Source organism: Perca flavescens, chromosome 19, assembly GCF_004354835.1.
Source record: "Perca flavescens isolate YP-PL-M2 chromosome 19, PFLA_1.0, whole genome shotgun sequence".
NCBI lineage: Eukaryota > Metazoa > Chordata > Actinopteri > Perciformes > Percidae > Perca > Perca flavescens.
Window position 1 is genome coordinate 8,794,501 of NC_041349.1, and position 12,839 is coordinate 8,807,339.

The following is a 12,839-nucleotide window of genomic DNA, read 5'->3' on the forward strand; positions in this document are numbered from 1 at the left end:
TGTGTCTGTCCGTGTCCGTCCGTGTCTCTCTTCGTGTGTGTCTCTCTCTGTGCGTGTGTGTGTGTCTGTGTCTGTGTGTGTGTGTGTGTGTGTCTGTGTCTCTCTCTGTGCGTGTGTGTGTGTCTCTGTGTCTCTCTGTGCGTGTGTGTGTGTCTCTCTCTTTGTGTTTGTCTCTCTATGTGCGTGTGTCTGTGTCTGTGTCTCTGTGTGTGTGTCTCTGTGTCTGTGGGCGTGTGTGTCTGTGTCTCTGTGTGTGTGTGTGTGTGTGTCTCTCTGTGTCTCTGTGTGTGTGTCTCTGTGTGTGTCTCTCTCTTTGTGTGTGTCTCTCTCTGTGCGTGTGTGTGTGTGTCTCTCTGTGTCTGTGTGTGTGTGTGTGTGTCTCTGTGTGTGTGTGTGTCTCTGTGTCTCTGTGTCTCTGTGTGTGTGTGTGTGTGTGTGTGTGTGTGTGTGTGTGTGTGTGTGTGTGTGTGTCTGTTTGTGTCTCTGTGTGTGTGTGTGTGTGTGTGTGTGTCTGTATGTGTGTCTGTGTGTGTTACCTGACAGCCTGATGAGGAGGTCAGACGCCATCTTGGTGCTGACATCGGGGCTGAAGAGAGAGGTGGCTGCTGGGAAGGGACTCGAACCTGTGGCGTGTGCGTCCGGGGGTGTGCACTGATGGGTGCACGTGTCGGTCACGCTCAGCGAGCGAGCCTCGGCGCCGGTGTGTGTCTCTGTGTGTGCGTTTTCAGGGTGTGTGTGTCGCTCGGCTGCATCAGAGGGAGGCTGCAACACACTCGACCCACGCTTCATTTTCCGGCGTGTGTGTTCGTAAAAAAAAAAAAAAAAAAAGAGAGAGAGGGAGTCAAGACTCAGAAGAGAGGAGGGCAAGAGAGAAAGAGGAGGAGGAAGAAGAGGAGGAGGAGGAGGCTAAAATAAGACGACTGTGTGGAAGTGAGGAGAGCATGATAGAGAAAGGAAGGACCTAGAGAGAGAGAGAGAGAGAGAGAAAACGAGGGAGGATTTGCTGTAAGCTCGCTCTCATTGACCTGAAAGAGAGAGAAAGAGATGGATGGAGCGAAAAGGAGGTGAAAGCGGGGAGAGGGAGGAAAGAAGATGGATTGAGAGAGGAGGATGAAGGGCGAGAGAGGACAGGAGAGGATGGAGAGAAAGGGAGGGAAGGAGGGAGGGAGGGAGGGTGACATAAAGGGAGGATGGGATGAAGAAAAGGAATATGAACAAAGTGAATCTGTGAATGAATAAATTATTGAATGGATAAGACTCAATAATAAGGGGATAAATCATTTCCCGTTATCGCCATGGTTACGAACCCAGCTGTGCCGTCTCCTGCCCCTGACCTTCCCGTAGACAAACAATCATCAGTTATGACCAATAATCATCAATAATCATCCATAACCGCTTGCACCTGCCACCTGCTGTTATATTCCTAATCCCTTCTGGCCCTTTGCACTGCAACGAAATAAACTATATATATATATTTTTAACAATATTTATCAGCCATAATGTAACGATAGACAAGGTTAAAAAAAAAAAAGGCAATTTAATTTTCATTAATACATATAATTAATGTGAAAACTAAAATATGTATTCTGAATCCCATCGACAGTTAAAAAAAAAAATAAAGTAGCCTCATATTATACACATAGTACATATGTATACATCATATATTAGGAAAATAAAAAAATATATAATAAAAAAATAATTCAAAAAAAAAATGTGGTCAACAAAATTAAAATATGGAAATATAAAAATAAATAAAATAAAAATATAATTTTTCTATATAAAAATAAATAAAATAAAAATATAATTTTTTATATAAAATAAATAAAAATAAGCTATGCTTCACAAAAATCCAAATTCAAAAAGGACAATATATATTTATATGAAAAAAATTAATTAGGCCTCCAATTGTTCATCATAATAATAACAAAAAAATGTAATCTACCTAAAAAATATTTTTACAAAATCTACTAATGTTACTAAAAAAAAGAAATAATGATAAAAAAAAATCTAAATTATTAAAATAAATGTAAATAACAGCCTGTTCACCACCTCGGTTCACTCACTACCCTCGTCGACCCCTCCTGCCTCCGTCTCTAGGCGACACAGAACGAGCTGCCGCCGCCACCGCATCCGCATCCGCCAGGGGAACCAAAATGACCGGGCACCAGTTTCTCCACAACACCCCTCCCCTCTATCCCCCTCCACCCGTCCCCTCGGTGCCGTTCGCTCGGTGTCAAACCCCCCGCGAGCCCCGCTGTTAGCTAGTTATCTGTCCTTCCTCCTGCAACATGGCTGAACGGCACCGAGACTCCCCGACACACCGAGTCAGAAAGTCATTCCCCCCCCGCCACCCTCCACCCCCGGTGTGGGATGGCGGAAGGATTTAACGTAGACCCTTTTAACCGCCAATTTTAGACATTTTCTTAACGTATTTTTCCAGTTACTAGGAACGAGGGCAGGTGTCAAGAGCCGCTGTCGTTGGTTACCGTTGCCCCCCACACACACACACACACACACACACACACACTCTCTCTCTCTCCTCCTCCTCCCCTCCCTCGCGCTCTCCTGCAACATGGCTGAACAGTAACCCGACCTCACAAGACCTCAAAAGTCATTTTCACGGGTCAGCTAGCATCGATAACCGGCCATTGCTATAGCACTCACTCTCACACCGGGACCGACTAGCCCGCTCACAGCCCCATCTTTTCCTCCGTGACTTACCGGTACCGGCAGGGCAGGTGGCGGCAGCGGCGGAGGAGGTGGTGCAGTCCGGGGCATAGCCTATATATAGACTATAGATTTCTTCCATGTCGAATTCCCTCCATCTTTTCCTCTTCTTTTGTCACCTTTTCACTCGGTTTCTCTCTCTCTCTCTTTTTTTTTTAACGGTTTGAACAGAAACGGCGAAGAAAATGATCCGTTTTTTTTTCCCCGAGCCCGAGGAAGACGGGTCGGTCACCGAGCAGGGCAGATGGAGGTTTCCGCCTCCCCTCTTTTCTCTCTCTCTCTCTTTCACACTCTCTCTTTCACACACTCTCTCTCTCTCTCTCTCTTTCGCTCTCTGTGTGAGAGAGAGAGATGCAGTGTGTGTGTGTGTGTGTGTGTGTGTGTGTGTGTGTGTGTGTGTGTGTCCACGCGCCGGATCATAGCACAAGGGCAGGACACGCGTGAACTCGTGCGCACGCGCCCATGCTCGCGCCCATATACCAGCACACACACGCACACACACACACACACACACACACACACACACACACACACACACACACACACACACACACACAGACTTTACATGTCATACAAATAATGAGTTTATTGGCCTATTCACATTTGAACACAGATTAGGCTACTGAATAACAGTCAGTGTTTATACAGCGATCCATAGAAAACAGTCAACAGTCTTTCTGACTGGACCAGATGAAATCAATGAAGTAAAACTTCTATAACTGGGGAAATATAATATATATATATATATATATATATATATATATATATCGGACAATTTTTGCCTCTTGAAAATGCGTCTCGTGTTCTGATTTTCAGAATGAGGAAGATTGTTGGATAAACTATTCGATAGGATGTCGGCTTATTTTTTTTCTTCCCTATAGGCAACTATGTTGTTTTTCGGTAAATAACGTCCCGGGAAAACCCTGACGAACTTCGGGCAAAATTTGAGATTTGCTCTGCCAGTCCGTCTGGCCGAGAGCCCATTTCCAATTTTTTCAAATCGAGGCACCAATAGCAACCGTTGAGGGAGCTCTACACCAATCACAATCGTTGAGGGAGCTTTAGACCAATCACAATCGTTGAGGAAGCTCTACACCAATCACAACCGTGGAGGCGAGCTCTACACCAATCGCAACCGTTGAGGAGGGCTCTACACCAATCACAACCGTTGAGGAGGGCTCTACACCAATCACAACCGTTGAAGCGGCTCTACACCAATCACAACCGTTGAGGAGGGCTCTACACCAATCACAACCGTTGAGGAGGGCTCTACACCAATCACAACCGTTGAGGAGGGCTCTACACCAATCACAACCGTTGGGGAGGGCTCTACACCAATCACAACCGTGGAGGCGAGCTCTACACCAATCGCAACCGTTGAGGAGGGCTCTACACCAATCACAACCGTTGAGGAGGGCTCTACACCAATCACAACCGTTGAAGCGGGCTCTACACCAATCACAACCGTTGAGGAGGGCTCTACACCAATCACAACCGTTGAGGAGGGCTCTACACCAATCACAACCGTTGAGGAGGGCTCTCTACACCAATCACAACCGTTGGGGAGGGCTCTACACCAATCACAACCGTTGAGGAGGGCTCTACACCAATCACAACCGTTGGGGAGGGCTCTACACCAATCACAACCGTTGGGGAGGGCTCTACACCAATCACAACCGTGGAGGCGGGCTCTACACCAATCACAACCGTGGAGGCGGGCTCTACACCAATCACAACCGTTGAGGAGGGCTCTACACCAATCACAACCGTTGAGGAGGGCTCTACACCAATCACAACCGTTGAGGGAGCTCTACACCAATCACAACCGTTGAGGAGGGCTCTACACCAATCACAACCGTTGGGGAGGGCTCTACACCAATCACAACCGTTGAGGAGGGCTCTACACCAATCACAACCGTTGAGGAGGGCTCTACACCAATCACAACCGTTGAGGAGGGCTCTACACCAATCACAACCGTGGAGGCGGGCTCTACACCAATCACAACCGTGGAGGCGGGCTCTACACCAATCACAACCGTTGAGGAGGGCTCTACACCAATCACAACCGTGGAGGCGGGCTCTACACCAATCACAACCGTGGAGGCGGGCTCTACACCAATCACAACCGTGGAGGCGGGCTCTACACCAATCACAACCGTTGAGGAGGGCTCTACACCAATCACAACCGTGGAGGCGGGCTCTACACCAATCACAACCGTGGAGGCGGGCTCTACACATGGCCGACCTGGAAATCAGTTAAATGTTGATGAGAAAAGGAGACAAAAATTGTAAAAAGACGGTAGAAAGAAGGAAGGAAGGCAAGAATAGGTCGGAAATAGTAATAAATACTTCAATAAAAGAGACACAAATTTAAAAATTGTAATAAAAACTACAAAAGGGACAAAAAATTAAAAAAAGTGACAAAAACTTTTACAAAAAAAAGACAGTAGAAAAAAAGGCAAGAATAGGTCAAAATAAACGAGAAAAACTTTGAAAAAAAAGTGACAAACTTCAAAAACAAAACGACAAAAACGTTGGGTCCCGGGACAGAAAAAAAACTTTCGACACAAAAAAATGTTGTGACAAAAATGTTGAAAAGAAAGCATAAAACAAAAAAAAACTTTACAAAAACATTGAAATCGCACCAAAAACGTCCAGAAAAGGGTTGTAAATGTAACACCCCATCCACCCTGTAACAGCCCCCCATCCACCCTGTAACAGCCCCCCATCCACCCTGTAACAGCCCCCCCCCCATCCACCCTGTAAATTACCATAGCATTTATTATGAGTAACAGGAGAAATATTTCCCAGTATTTGTGTATTTTAATGTGACAGAGTGCAGTGACCAGACTCAGCCTGCAGGGGGAGACAGAGAGCCTATTGTGGGACATACAGTGTGTGTCTGTGTGTCTGTGTTTGTGTATGTCTTTGTGTATGTGTGTGTTTGTGTCTGTGTGTATGTGTGTATTTGTGTGTGTGTCTCTGTGTATGTGTCTGTGTGTATGTGTGTGTCTCTGTGTATGTGTCTGTGTGTATGTGTGTGTCTGTGTGTTTGTGTGTGGGTCTCTGTGTGTGTGTGTGTGTGTGTGGTTCTGTGTGTATGTGTGTGTGTGTCTCTGCGTATGTCTCTGTGTGTATGTGTGTGTGTGTGTCTCTGCGTATGTGTGTGTGTATCTGCATGTGTGTGTGTTTCTGTGTGTGTGTGTGTGTGTGTGTGTCTATCTCTCTGTGTCTGTGTCTCTGCATTATGTGTCTCTCTCTGTGTGTGTGTCTATGTGTGTGTCTCTCTCTGTGTGTGTGTGTGTGTGTTTGTGTCTGTCTGTCTGTGTACGTGTGTGTCTCTGCATATGTGTGTGTGTCTCTGTGTGTGTGTCTCTGCATATGTGTCTGTGTGTCTCTGTGTGTGTGTGTGTGTGTCTGTGTGTGTGTCTCTCTGTGTGTGTGTCTCTGCATTATGTGTCTCTGTGTGTGTGTGTGTGTGTGTCTATGTGTGTGTCTCTCTGTGTGTGTGCGTCTCTGTCTCTGTGTGTGTGTCTCTGCATATGTGTGTGTGCGTCTCTGTGTGTGTCTCTGCGTGTGTGTCTCTGCGTGTGTGTCTCTGCGTGTGTGTTTGTGTCTCTGTGTGTGTCTTAGTTAGAAAAAAGTTCCTCCGCCATCATAGAAAAAAAGTGCCCAAAAACATCGGAAAAAGTGACAGAAATTTCAGAAAAAGTGACAAAAACTAGGTGGGCCGAAATTTATTGTGAACCTAAATTGATATGCGGGCCGGATCATAATCTGCAAGGGGCCGGATTTGTCCCGCAGGCCTTGAGTTTGACACATGTGCCCTAACTGAAAGAGAGACGGATCAGGGACCCCCCTACTACATATATTGTATAAAATGAAGTTGCATATTAATCTGGCCCTACAATAACTTTTAGGGCAGCCTAAAGCATTTATAGATACCCTTTTTTTTTGCATTAAATACTAAGCTATTCAAATAGCCTGATACTTTTATAGTTAGATTTTATAAATCATGTTTTAATGTTAACCCTTAAATGTGAAACAGTCAATCGTTTGGGATGAACTGTATCTGTGGATATTTGCTAATAATATGTTGGAATCATGTTCCAAGACTTTAATTTATGTGATATGTCTTACTCTTGGCTTCTCTACCGCCTCTAGAACGATGGAGTCTAATCTCCAAAGACTCTGCACATTTCATATTATGCATATGTACAGGGACCTCGTTAGGCCTATTTTAGGGGTGCTGGAGAGACCCTGAAACGTTCCTAAGCCCCCCTGAACAATAATCATTTTTATTTTTTACAGTGCACTCTGTATCACTAACTACGGTGAAGCAATCTTCCTTCACCAATTTATCTGTGTGTGTGTATTGTGTCGGTGTAGTGCTATTTTACAACTGTCAGATGGTCGAAATGTTGCTGTTAAGAGGCTCAACGAGCGCCCACGTGCACGGTAACGGTATGTGGACGAGCGAGGTAGTGAGTCAGCACTGAAGAGAGCCAAGCGACATTAACACAAAGCAATAGGGCTGTCCTCGACTAAAGAACTCCTTAGTCGACTAACACTTACAGGATTTTGTCGACTAATCGATTAGTTGATTTAATCGACAGAGCTGTGCTCTTTGAGAGGTGGTTAAGACTAGAAAAGCACAATATAAATGTAGTTAATTAACCATCTGTAAAACTGAGTTTCTCCACAATTAATCCTGCAAAAGCACCACTTTAAATCTTGTGTTTACCATAAATGTGCTCAGAAGTTTCTTGGAAATGAGTAATTAAGCATGAATAAGCATAAAAAATGACTAATCGACTAAAGAAATCTTAGTCGACTAAGACCAAAACAACCGTTTAGTCGACCAATCGACTAAGAGGTGGCTGCCCTACAAAGCAAAGAATCAAAGATTGTGCAACTGTATCAAGCATCTCATTATCACTAACCCTATCCCCATACATATTTAGATGCAATAAATTATATACAGTATATCCAGCTACGAAATTGACAGAAGCACAAAGAGTGTAGCTCTCATACAGTAACAAAAGATGGGAGTGCAAAGATTTTGCAAACGCAGGTTACAAACAGGGTGAGAACTACTCACTACTATTAAGGGGAGCTCAGCTCCCCTTAATGAGACATGGGCTCCCCTGAAAACGTGATTTGTGAAATTTTGGGGAGGGTCTCTAAAAATATTGACAATGTGTCATTTTGACGTGCAATTTCAGTTTTGTGTAATGTCACGATTGTGGAATATTATGTGTAAAATTGCAAAAATATCTTTAATTCATGCTTGAATTCCCTTCAATAAAGATAACTATACATGCTATTCTTGTCATGAGCATCAAGGCAAATTCAACTCACACTCAGTATGTGTTAATTCAAAGATTCGTAGAAAAATATATAAACGTTGGAGGCTATTAATCGGCGTGCAAAGTCCTTGAAATCCATTATGCAGTTAGCATCATATAGCCATAGAAAAAAAAAATGTGTACAAATGTGCAAAAATATGTACAAATAAACATTTGCATATTTTCAACAAAGTCTCTCCTGATTGAAATAGCAAGGTTTGTTTTTAGAGACTTGCACGGCCATGTCAGCCCATCTTATTAAAAAACACACAACATGTGACTTTCAAGTTTGACTACATTCATGTTGTCACAAAAAGTCAGAACAGTGATGGAGAGACAAGAGGGAGAAAGGTGGGAAGAGGAGGGCAAGGAGAGGACTAAGAGACTTTGGAGAGATCCTGGAGGGTTGTGGCTACAGCTGGTGTACATCCTGTTGGAGAGTGTGTGTGTGTGTGTCCCCTGTTCTTTCTGTGTGTGTGTGTGTGTGTGTGTGTGTGTGTGTGTGTGTGTGTGTGTGTGTGTGTGTGTGTGGTGTCTTAATCCCATAGAAATACCTCCACTAGAATAGAGAGGCCTCTTCTGCAGTGTCAGATCAGGTCTGGTGTAACTTTACAGGAGACAGCCATAGTAAGTCCATGAGGTACATAAGTGTACACACACACACACACACACACACGCACACACACAATACCTGCAAACTCATAAGGTCTGAAAAGGTGACACACACACACACAAATATATATATATATATATGTGTATATGTGTATATATATATATATATATATATATATATATATATACACACACACACACACACACACACACACACACACACGCAGACAATCAGACACACAGCCACACACACACACACACACACACACACACACACACACACACACACACACACAGAAGCTCTACATGTTGTGGTTCTATGCCCCCCCCCCCCTCTACATCCTGGTCCCTGAAATCCCTCCACACTTTTTACACTTTAAACAAACTTTAAACTCACTCAGGATCAGATCTGGAGATCTTTCACACGCTCAACACCACGACCAACACACCGCCACACGCTCTCGGAACGGACTCTTTACCAACTGAAGAAGAAGAAGAAGGGACTCTTTACGAACTGAAGAAGAAGAAGAAGGGACACTTTACGAACTGAAGAAGAACATTTCCTGAATGCCCTGAAGCTCCACGAGGTAAGGGGGCTCGCTGAGACTCTCATTCATTCATCTGGTAATCATTTATGTAGCAGGATCATATTTGTGTATGTGTGACATCTTAGGGGTGATAGAATGATTATATAGGGTATTTCACACTGTTCATTAAGGTCTCCTAATGGGGTATGTAACATTGGTTGGGCTGAAAATGACCTGGATGATATTTTATGGGTCCTAATAAAGCCCTGTGAATTGCCCTTAGAATGAATGACACGTTTTCTGCCTTATATGGTATGCTCATGAATATTTAGATGAGCTGCGCGCTGATTGGTTGCACACACACACACACACACAAACATGAATATCTTTGAGAACTGATCCACATTTCCCACCTTTTCTGACATTTTAGAGACCAAACAACTGATCAATTTAATCCAGAAAAGAATCCACACATTAATCGACAATGAAAGTAATCGTTAGTTTCAGCACTAATAAGTTTGTGACTCTGTTTTAAAGATTTATGAACGGGCTCAGGGGAGAAAGAAGTAGAATATCACTGGCCACATCCTTTAACCCTCCCACCATCCCACCACTTCCCCTTATAATAGTCCTCTCACAGTTAGTTCAGAATGAGAAAATCAATTAGATAGGACGGGAACAAATGTGGTCTCTTGAAATTCTTTTAGATTAGGACACAATGTCCTAAAAAAATAATACGAATATAAATTTCCAACCAGCTCAGAATGTCCTCAACCTTATAAATAAATCCTCCAATCATCTTTGACCATGTGGCCTTAGCAATAAACAAGCCGTTCTTTAAGGTCACCTACTTTCATTGTGTGCTCTTCTTTTTCTTTTTTAAAGTACGGCTTCAGGTTCAGGCCCCAAGAAATTTACAAAAACATCGGAAAAAGTAACAAAAAAATTGGAAAGAAAACAACAAAAATGTCGAAAAAGACGATCATAAAGTTTGAATTTTAAATTTTGACCCAGAAAAAAGCACAGCCTGTTTCAGGTTCAACCTGTTAACTCCTTTATATATACTGTTGGGTAGTTTAATCTACCGCATATCAGTTTAGGTTCACAGTAGACTTTGGCCCGCATAGTTTTTGCAGCTTTTTTCAATGTTTTTTTCCGACTTTTTTGCCACTTTTCCCAATGTTTTTTTCTTTGATGGCTAAGTTACTTTTTTTGTTTACTTTTTTGGGGTCTTTATGTCGACCGAGCTGTAAGTGAGAAGATTATATGAGACGTGCAATGATACAATAAAAGCTGCTTGACTTTTACGATGAAATAATAGCATGTGAATAACCTAAACATGTCTGGCCCTGGATGTGATCCTTGTTTTGCAGTGTGGGCCCTTTGTGGAATTGAGTTTGACACCCCTGCATCTACAGCAATGCATTATGGTCATTATATTGTTTGTAGCATCGCTGTGCTGTGAGAATCACATATCTCTAAAAAGTTTTAAAACTGTTCATGATGTCAGAAAAAGAGCTGTTTTCAGCTTTGTGACGATGCAGTTTTCCAGCTGATCCAAAAGGCTTTTTTTTTTAAAGACTTTATTTAGCTTTAAGAAGGAGGAGAGTTTACTAAACACATAAAAGGAAGACTTTCATCCTTCAGTTCATCCCAAACATTCAACGTCAACACATCTGGAGATACAAGGTTCTCACTGGACAGGAAGGGGAGGAAAACCTGTCATCTGGGAAGTAACTAAAGCTGTCAGACCAATGTAGTGGAGTTAAAAGTACAATATTTACCTCTGAGATGTTGTGACGTACAAACAGCCTCTAAACATACCTGTAAATGTCACCTGGGTCTGGTTGGATGCTTGGGTTGTAATTACTTTTAAGTAACAACAACAAGCTGTCTGTTCACAACATGTCGGCTATGTAAACCAGTTTGTTTACTCTGCCGAACCTCTGGCTGATGCATAATTAAACACAAATTGAAATTATTTTGCATTACAAAAACAGGGATGACTAAATGTGATTTCAGTTGGGCTTTAAAAGAGACCTCTCTCTCTCCCTGACTGTGTCTCTTTGCTGTGACTGTGTGCAGAGATGCAGTCTACCCTCCAGTGTTTCAGCGTGGCTATGGTCTTACTATCCCTCGCCACGCCCACCCTGACCTTCTCCCGCGGCGCCAGTCACGCCTCTTGTCAGGACATGATTCCCGGACACATCCGCGCTCAACCCCAGGAGCCTCAGCGCAGCCACGTCACCCTGCGCACATCCGCCTCCTCTTACCTGCCTGGACAGTTAATAACCGGTAATTATTACCATTTAACTCACTGATTAATTAACTAACCAATTAACAATCAACTTATCTGCCTGGACAGTTAATAACCGGTAATTATTACCATTTAACTCACTGATTAATTAACTAACCAATTAACAATCAACTTATCTGCCTGGACAGTTAATAACTGGTAATTATTACCATTTAACTCACTGATTAATTAACTAACCAATTAACCATCAACTTATCTGCCTGGACAGTTAATAACTGGTAATTATTACCATTTAACTCACTGATTAATTAACTAACCAATTAACCATCAACTTATCTGCCTGGACAGTTAATAACTGGTAATTATTACCATTTAACTCACTGATTAATTAACTAACCAATTAACCATCAACTTATCTGCCTGGACAGTTAATAACTGGTAATTATTACCATTTAACTCACTGATTAATTAACTAACCATTTAACCATCAACTTATCTGCCTGGACAGTTAATAACCTGTAATTATTACCATTTAACTCACTGATTAATTAACTAACCAATTAACCATCAACTTATCTGCCTGGACAGTTAATAACTGGTAATTATTACCATTTAACTCACTGATTAATTAACTAACCAATTAACCATCAACTTATCTGCTGAGACAGTTAATAACTGGTAATTATTACCATTTAACTCACTGATTAATTAACTAACCAATTAACCATCAACTTATCTGCCTGGACAGTTAATAACTGGTAATTATTACCATTTATCTCACTGATTAATTAACTAACCAATTAACCATCAACTTATCTGCTGAGACAGTTAATAACCGGTAATTATTCACAGGCAGAAAATAACTATTAAATGATTGTTTAAAGTATTGGTACGTGTCCACAGTGGCGTTTTTTTGGACGGAAGGGATCGCTTCGCTTCCCAGCATTGGAAGCTTGATGGGCTCGCCACTAGCAGTTATAAATTTTTTCGGCAAAGGCTACATCCTCCTACAACCCCGATGGCTGCACCCGATTGGACGAACGCTTCACGTGGGCCTTTCTGCACCTGGATTTCAAAAACAGACCAACATGGCGGCTTCACTTGCAAATTCGCTCTTACTTTACAAAAATAAATCACTGAAATGTGTTTCTGAAAAACGTTTTTGTGAGAAATAAGCTTCAGCTGCTGAATTTGTCTACATTTTAGATCATCAACGGTCAGTTTTAAAGTTTTTCAGGAGTTTTTCAGAGGTGGCGAGATATGCTTGATGCCCCTTATTTGCATAAAGTGGCCTGGGCCTGAACTTTATGCAAATGAATGCTTTTCTAAAGTTGCCATGAGGCCTCAAGAAGGCATCGCCCAGTTGCT

The 12,839-nt window shown here is 42.6% G+C and overlaps 1 protein-coding gene across 1 annotated transcript in view; it reads right to left on the minus strand.

Annotated features, from left to right (window-relative positions):
• Positions 1-705, minus strand: part of LOC114546209 (zinc finger protein 574) — a 19,744-nt gene extending 19,039 nt beyond the window's left edge. Inside the window, exon 1 of the mRNA XM_028564898.1 lies at positions 537-705. The gene's annotated coding sequence lies outside the window, so the exon portion shown is untranslated. The remainder of the gene's footprint in view (positions 1-536) is intronic.
• Between the last annotated feature and the right edge of the window lie 12,134 nt (positions 706-12,839).